We start from the raw sequence: 8869 nt of genomic DNA, 5'->3' as shown, positions 1-8869 counted from the left end.
GATTAGGTCCTATTGTAGGGGAGCCCCGGGCGCCAGGGCTGGTGACCGCAGAGGAGGCGGTGACTCAGAGCGACGCCTCCTGGCTTAAGGAGCTGGGCCAGCCCCTGGCAGCTGCTCGGAGCCCCCCAAGGGACAGCTGGCCACCGGCCGAAGGAGACAGCAAGGACGGTGACCGGGATGGGAACGTTCCCCAGCCTCTGCAGACGGGTCCCGCGCAGTCCCCTACATCGCAGCACGTGCCCCGCGGTGGGTGACCCAGTTAGGTCGTCAGAAGGGTCTCCCGTTTGCACCAGTTGAGAAGGTGCCAGTTAGGAGCGGGCTCCCCAAAGTTCTTCCTGCGGGAGCTGCAGGAGAAACCAGAGCTCCCTGTCGGGTCTCACCTACTGTATTCTCACCTAAATGCTCCAGGAGGGTGGGCTCTTGCTCCTCCAGGAACGTGGGCTCTTGCTTTTATCCCCCTGTGGGTGCGAGGCCGGGCCTGCTGGACCCAGGAGCCCACGCGGCTGCTCGGACAGGAGCCAACCTGAGGCCTCCCCCTACCTGCATGGACAAGGCGCACTAGGGTCCTTCAAAAGTCACGTCCACCAGGAACCTCGAAACGTGAACTTAGTTGGAAGCAGGGTCTCCGTTCAGTTACGCCGAGGGCCTGTGGGAGTGGAGGAGGCCCCGACCCCGTGAGTGGTGTCCTTCGAAGGCAGCCGTGTGAAGTCGGGGAAGAAGGCCGTGTGGAGCACAACACCCACAAGCCGCGGAGAGACAGGGATTGCCCGTGACCCCACAAGCCGAGAGGGGGGCCTGGAAAGAATCTTCCCTAGAGCTTTTGGGAGGACGTGGCCCCGTGACGCCTTGCCTCCAGACTGCCAGCGTCCAGGACTGGGAGAGGGCAGCGCCTTCGTTTAAAGCCGCCCTGTTTGTGGTGATTGTTCTAGACGCACCCACCGTGTCCCAGCCTCGCCGAGCCCAGGGTGGTGCCGTCCACGGGACAGCGTGGGCCGTGTGGGGTGTGGGGTGCTAACCGTGCTGGCCAGGTAAGCCCTTGTCTGTGGTTAGGGAGCCTTCACCCCTCAACCTTGACCGCTGCCCTTGATGGATGTGGCAAGTCGGGCCGGGCTCGGGCCATCAGCCGCAGGTGATTCTAGGCGATACCGGAGGACCCTGTCGACTGCAGGGGAACTCTCCTGGCATGGGAGGTGCCATGCTGGGGCTCAGCTCCCTCTGAAGGAGCCCCGCATCCTCAGCCCAGCTCTGCGTGTGATTAGTTAGTGACTTTGGGCAAAGCTCCGTGTTTCTGCTCTGGTTGCTTCCTCATATGCTGGTCTTGTACCCACACGTGTGGGTAGGTCCTAGGCGCGTGAGCTTGGGCACACGCTTCCACCTGCGTGATACGCTCCCATCAAGCTGTATTCTCGTCCCCGGGGAACCTTCTCCACCCCCCACCACCACCACCAATCCCACCTTCCCCCCTCAACCGCTCTTCTGGTCTCTGGAGGTCCATTTCACCTGCTCTTGCACGTCATGCGACGTGTGTCCTCTCTTGTGCTCGGCTTCTGTCCCCCCACGATGCCTGTGGGGGTCCTCTGTGCTGTCGCATGGATGAGCGTTTCCTGTCAGTGGTGCTGTGAGATGTACCACCGTTCGTGCATCCTCCTGTTGGTGGACACAAGGGTCGTTCCCAGTTTGGGACTATTATGAATAAAACCGGTGCAGACATCCTTGTACGCACCTCCTTATGGACTGACCCATCCTTTCTCTTGGGCATGTGTGCCAGGGGGTGGAACTGCCCCACGTGGTGCACGTGAAGTGTTCCAAAGGGGTGGCTCTGCCTCATGCTTCCAGTCGGTGGATTTTTTTTTTTTATTTTATTTATTCATGAGAGATGGAGAGAGGCAGAGACACAGGCAGAGGGAGAAGCAGGCTCCCTCCGGGGACCCCGATGCGGGACTCGATCCCAGGATCCCAGGATCGCACCCTGAACCCAAGGCAGATGTCCAACCACTGAGCCACCCAGGTGCCCCCAGTCAGGTGGCTCTTAAGTGGTTCCTCCCTCTGTGGTGGGAGTGGGAGGCACTGGGCAGGTGGGCGAGTGGGTGGGACCCGACTCCTCCTGCAGGCCCGTCCGCGTGCCCCCTTCCCACCTTCAAGGAGATCTGAATTTCTTCATATTTACCTCGCCTTTGCTCTGGGTTTCTGCAAAGCCCTGAAGAGCGGGTTCTACTTCTCAAAATGAAAGGCCCTCCGGGCCCCGTGATACACAGTTTTCCCAACTGCTTGATTGCGTGTTTTCTGCAGTGTGGGTCGGCTCACACTCACACCCCGGGAAGTGTGGCTCGCACTGTTCTGCAGGCGGATGGCAGGCTCATCTGAGCACCGCAGTCACCACCCCAGGAGAGGGGCCCGGGGTTCCCGAGGCCTCCTGGGCTGCTCCGCAGGGGCCCGCTGTGTCCCTTAGCTCTCAGGACACACACCGATCTTTTCAAGACAGGGTCACAGAGCTCAGGTCACCTGGGCGGTCGGGGTCTGCGGCCCCTGGGGGACCAGTCGTTTCAAGAGTCCTTCTGTGCGTGTCTTGTGCAAAACTGCAAAAGAAGTCCCCCTCCAAGAGTTGAGGGTGGCGGGTGTGTAGACTCAGGGCCAGTGTCTAACACTGGGAAGCTGCTGCTGCTTTTGGGTGCCTTTGTGATGGGGGGGGGGCAGCTGGGGGCTGTGTGGTCAGTGACAGCAGAGCAGCTTAGGAGGCATTGCTTGAAGGGTTTGGCCAGCAGAGGCGGGGGGAGAGCCTTCCAGGCAAGGGAAGCAGCACGCCCCATGGAGGATCAGAGGGTAGACTGAGGCAGGCAGGGCCAGTCATGAGGACTGTCACACTTGGGGGATGGTGAGGATGAGGATGGTATCTTGGGGTTGAACTAGTGAGGATTTTTCCCAGTAATGAGGCCATGCAGGTGGTGGCGGGGTTAGAGGGTGCTGGAGAGGAGCCGGGTTCTTACAGGTCGAGTTTGTTTCCGTCTCGGGGAGGCCAGGCGGGGACCCCGCAGCCCGCCATTTGCAGTCAAGGGGAAGGGAATGGTATCAGGGCTCTATGTGGAGGGACTGCAGGCAATTCTTTGGCAGGTGACGGGAGGCCCGGGCTGTGCAGTGATCCTGTCCTGTCCATGCATCAGGGTTTTGTGAGAGCCCTGACCCGTCTCTGGATTGGGACATATTGTCGCAACACCTCCAGAGGTGCCTGTCATCAGCATCAGGGTGGAGAAGCTGCTGTGGGGAGCCCTTGGGGGCACAGGCGCATGGGTGTGGCGCGACGCCCCTGGCTCCTAGTGGGGAGATGCCAGGGATGCGTCCCCCAGGGCATGCGACAAGGATGATCCTGTCCAGGGGTTAACCAGGTGCCAGGATGGGGACCCCGACCCAGGGTGCAGAGGTGGGTAGCATTATCCCCGTTTTATAGAAAGGAGCTGGAGGCAGGGGCACCGCTGATGAAACAGGAGGTCATCCAAGGTGAGGGAGTGGTGAGTAAATGATGACGTTTCCGAGTGGAAATGCAGAGAGTTTGTGGTCTGTGGTTTGTGGGAGACCATGAATCGAGTCCCCGGTACAGAGCGGTTGGGGGGACCCAACCCACGTGTCTGCACTCTGCGGGGAAGGCGGTGAGACGGTGGTCATTGAGCGCCTGCCGTGTGCTCATCTGGCAGGGCAGGGGACAGAGGCTCAGAGAGGCTAAGTAACTGGGCCCGGAGCGCACAGCGAGAGCTGGCCTTTACACTCAGGTCGACCCCAGGGCCCCGTGCCGTGGCCCCAGTGCAGTCCCCACCGTGGTCCGAGGGGGGAGCAGGAAGACACGAGTGATCACCTAATGGTGCAGCTGCAGGACGTGTGCAAGAGCGAGCAAGGGCCCCATGGGCTGGTGCATGCCGTGGGGCTGGAGGCAGGTTGCTGGGCGTGCAGACGGCAGCCTTGCTCCGAGAGGGGAGGGAGGCCCCGCTGGCGTGCCAGGCTGCAGAGAGGGGCCTCCGGGGGGGCCCATCCCCTCACCAGAACAGCAGATGTTCCCGGAGAGCCCTTTCTTCCCTGGTCTTTTTCCAGAATCACTGTCTCTTGATGCATCAGTGAAGGCGAGCTCCAGTTTGGGCCAGAAGACATTGAAGCCCTAAATGCCGAGTCGGGGGGGCCTCGGCTCCCAGCAGCTGCTGGAAGTTTCTGTCTGGGCTTTTGCCTGTGCGTTTGACCTCAGCTGCCGTGAGCCCCTGGGGTGTTGATTCGTGTTCCTGAATGTTGTGTCAGGTGGTGTGGACGGCTCCAGCCTGCTCAGGCCCACCTGGAGGCACCTGACACTGGCCGCCAGCTCCAGAGGTGGCGCCCTGGGTGACGAGAGGAGCCTCCCCTTCCCCGGCCTTGCCCGTGGACGAGGGGCCACCATTCTATCCGCCCTCCCATTTCTGCCCTCGCCTCCTATTTTCGAAGGGTCCGAGCATGTTCTCCGTTAACCCTGATGCCCAGGCACCTCCAGCGTCCTAGTGAGAGCAGCTCGTTGCAAAGCCCCAGTTACTTGGACGCCACTAGGAAAAGCCTTTGCAAGGGCCCTGAGGTGACTTGGCAAGAATTTTATAGGAACGCTCAGGATGTACAAGTCCAGTTACCCATGCGTCGCCTGCCAGCATCAGACTCCTTCAGGAGTGTGAGATGAGCAGCCATCAGTGCTGGCCTGGTGGTTTGGGAGCCTAGGCTGGAATGTTCTAGAAGTGTGGAAACAAGGTCACACTTTTCAGTGGCGGCCGTGGCTCTCTGTGTTGGGAGCCTGACTTTTGTTTTGTGTCTTGGCGTTCCAGTCTTAATGAGATGTGACGGATCGAGAGACGCACACACACACGGAGGAGAGGCATGCCGGGTGTGTGTATTTTCCTGGGGCCGCCGTAACAAAGTATTAACAACCCGAGCGGCCGAAAAGAATAGAAATTCGCTCTCAGGGTTCCGGACGCCGCAAGTCCGAGACCTTGGTTGTCTACGGGCTGGTTCCCTCTGGGGCTGTGAGGGGGAAGCTGTTGCAGGCCTCTCTCCTTGGCGTGTGGATGGACGGCCACCTCCTCTTGTGTCCTTATGTGATCTCCCTTTGTGTCCAAATTTGCCCTTTTTATAACGACCCCAGTCATAGTGGACGAGCCCCACCCACCCACCACCCACCCAATCACTTCATCCGACCTCCATCTTCCACGAAGATCCTATTTCCAAATAAGGTCAGATTTGCAGGTAGGAGAGGTGGGTCCATCTCAAAGGGGCCCGTGCTCAGTGCAGCCTCTTTACAGGGGGTATTAGAAAAATGGGGACATATCGATAGGGCTTCACGGTGTCATCCCCTCCCTGGCCTGGTGGCATTTAGGTTTTCGCCAAAAGATGCTTGTTGCTGTGCACGACTGGCGGTGTCCTCCCCAAACCTGAACTCCCTGCTGGGCCTCCGGTAGCTCCAGCGGTGGAAGTAAGGTGCATGGGGATCCCTGGGTGGCACAGAGGTTTAGCGCCTGCCTTTGGCCCAGGGCGCGATCCTGGAGACCCGGGATCGAATCCCACGTCGGGCTCCCAGTGCATGGAGCCTGCTTCTCCCTCTGCCTATGTCTCTGCCTCTCTCTCTGTGTGTGTGTGACTATCATAAATAAATAAAAATTAAAAAAAAAAAAAAGGAAGTAAGGTGCATGGAGTACTGTCTAACCCTCACTCCGCGGAACCCGGGGTTAGAGCAGCGGAGGTAGACCTCAGGAAGCGATTAGTGGCTGATAGACAAAGGATCCCGGCTCCTTTAATAAAGCACCTGTGAACCCAACTAGATGCAATTCTTTGCTGCGGCAAAATCTCAGCGTTCCGGACCACAGTGGTGCAGTTGGGAAGCAGCGAGGCCGTGTTAAAAAAAAAAGAAAAAAAAAAGAGAAAAAAGGATGTGGTTTGCACAAACTCAGAGCACTTGCTGTGCAAACACGGGGCTTGTGTGGGCGCTGGGTCATGGTAACAGCATCGCTTCTTGCCTCTGCGGACCGTTTCCTGTGCCCCAAGGCCCTGCGCACGGTGTGTGTGGGCATCATCTGTTGTGCAAGCCCTCAATACTCTTGTCCCTTCCTCTTGTGGGTGGAGACAGTCAGGCACAGAGAGATCCGGCTGAGTGTGGCCGCGGTGGTGAGCGAGCGGTTAGCTGGGGCCTTCCCGAAGCACTGAGCAAGACCAGAGTGGCAAAAGCTGTCAGCAAAGTGAAGTTTGCGGGGACAGAGCTTGCCAGCCAGCGGGAACTGCCAGTGCCAAGGTCCTGGGGCAGAAATGAGTTACACGTGGAAAATGAATATACTCAGAAGGAAAGGAGGTCATGGAGGGCTGGGCGGGGCCAGATTGGTCAGTCCAGGGTGCGAGGCTAGATTTAACGGACTCCCAATTGGCCGGATAGATTTATTCTAAGCACAGGGAGATGGGGAGATGCCGCTGGAGAGACTTAACTTGTTAAGAGGCCCCCCAGCTGCTCGAAGGAGAGGGCTTAGCCGTGTGTGTTTGGGGCTGGGGGGTGAGGGGAATGGGAGGTGGGAGACCAGGGGAGAGAGAAGGTGCTCAGCTAGAGGCCGACAATAGAGAGAGGGGGTCAGATGAGCTCACTCTGGAGGCAGGATTGCCTGGACTTGAGGGCGGAATGGAGTCCTCATGACAAGAGAATGTGTGGCTCCCCAAAGTCCAACTTCTTCTCTGTTCCTTTACAGAAAGAGTTTGCCGGTCTTTGGTCTACACCCACCGCCCTGGGGCCCGTTTTTAAATAGATGAGACCTACCATGTTTCTGGAAGAAAAGAATAAAGTATATAACGGTGGGTGTCCCTTCTCACCAGGGCCCGGCCAACGGGGTTGCCTCTGGGGGTGGGGGGAAGACGTTTTATTCAATTACTTTAATTTTCAATTATTTTAAAGGTCATGTAGAAGGGGGAAAAAATAGGTGAAAATAGGTGAAAATAGCTGATAAGAGACTTTGAGATAAAGGTGCTAGTCCTACCAGGGAAGCAGATGTGGTCAAACCACCACGGGAACTGGGGCCCATGTGGTTCTCAGAGCCTGCAGACCAGTGACACAGAAGAGGCCCGATCCAAACCCGCACGGCTGCCCACGTCCCGCGTGCAGAAGGCATCGGGGCGACGTCCGTGCAGTCGGGCCCCGGCGGAGGGCGGGACTGCTTCGCCCCGTGGTAAGGAACTTCGTGAAGTTCCTCGTTGAGCATCGAAATAAGTTCTGTACGTTCATGTCGGCATACAGACACCCCCCCCCTTTTTTTTTAGATAAAGGAAAATAGATGTGAATGTTTATCCGAATTTTCATGGAGGTGGGCCTCTCTGTGTTTCGAGGCAAAATCACGAAGGAAAGATTCACGGGGCTGCGTAACGGAGACTTGATCGAGTTAGCAGATGGATCTCTGTGTGTGCGGGCAGCGGAGTGGGGCAGGTGTTTGCAGCGGGGACCGTGAAATTGTAGACTCGTAATGGAGCAAAGGATACGAAATCATGGTCCTAAAACAGGAAATAAGAAGTAGTAGGGGGGACGCCTGGGTGGGCTCAGCGGTTGAGCATCTGCCTTTGACTCAGGGTGTGACCCCGGGGTCCCGGGATCGAGTCCCGCATCGGGCTCCCTGCAGGGAGCCTGCTTCTCCCTCTGCCTGGGTCTCTGCCTCTCTCTCTCTGTGTCTCTCATGAATAAATAAGATCTTTGAAAGAATAAAATAATGATTTTCATTAAAAAAGAAAAAAGTAGCAGTAGGTGTCTGAGAAATTTCTGAGTGTCACGGCCAGAGGATATGACTTGGAACTTCGGGATTCTGTTCCCCGCTGGTCCCGTGAGCAGGGCTTTTCTGGAACTGCCGGTGACCCCGTGACGGAGCAGGGGCCAGGCACCCACGGCTGCCGAGAGTCTGTATTGCTGGAACTTTCCAGGAACGCGTTTGGCAATGCTCCGTCCTCTGCTAGAAAGCCGTCCTAAGAGGATAATCCAGAACGCGGAGGAAGTCGGGTTAGGAGGATGGTCTCTACCACCGGCCCTGTGTTTATAGCAGCCGCGATCTGGCTCCCGCGGGGAGCGGGGTCAGGGTGCTCTCGGGGCGAGCCCGGTCACGAGGCTGGGCTGGCTTTCCCTTCTCACGCTCCCCCCGTCAGGCAGCCTGCATTTCTGGGTTACTTGGAGCATAAAGGCCGGCGGGGGGGGGGGTGAGCACTGGCTCTGTCCACCCCCAGACACATGGTCTGAGCCTCAGACACATGGCACGCGTGTGTGTCATCAACGAGAGCGGTCGGGGGCGGCAGGCGGCGGAGAACCCTGGAAGCTGCGCCCCGTCCCTTCCTTGTCTCAGTCTGGCCTTTGAATCTGAGTCTCAGAAACAGACCTCAGGGGAACACCCCTCTCGCTAAAACCAGACAAGCCTCAGTTTACTCATCTGTGACATGGGTGGCACCAGCCAAGCGTTGGCTTTCCCAGAGTGCTACCTAAGAGGACCTCTTTTTAAAGTTATTTTATTTATTTGAGAAAGAGCATGAGAGGACGGGGAGGGAGAAGAGGGAGAAGCTGAGCAGGGAGCCGGACGCGGGGCTCGGTCCCGGGACCCCGAGATCACAACTCGAGCCGAAGGCAGACAGACGCTCAACCGGCTGAGCCACCCAGGCGTCCCTAACGTGAACTTTTAAAGGGCATTTTTAAGTTCACATATACTCGAAAAGGTCTCCGCGTATCTAAGGAAGGTTTTTTTTAAAGTATAGACTGGCTTCCTCTTTAAAGCAATAGAAAGCTGCTTCATTTAAAAGAACTTCCTTAAATAAACTTCAGTTATAAAAAAAAAAATGTGTTGATCTAAAGAGAAGTATCTATTTGGGTTGAGTT

The sequence above is a fragment of the Nyctereutes procyonoides genome, unplaced genomic scaffold (genome assembly GCF_905146905.1).
Source record: "Nyctereutes procyonoides isolate TBG_1078 unplaced genomic scaffold, NYPRO_anot_genome, whole genome shotgun sequence".
In the NCBI taxonomy this organism is placed as follows: Eukaryota; Metazoa; Chordata; class Mammalia; order Carnivora; family Canidae; genus Nyctereutes; species Nyctereutes procyonoides.
This window is presented reverse-complemented; position numbering follows the sequence as displayed.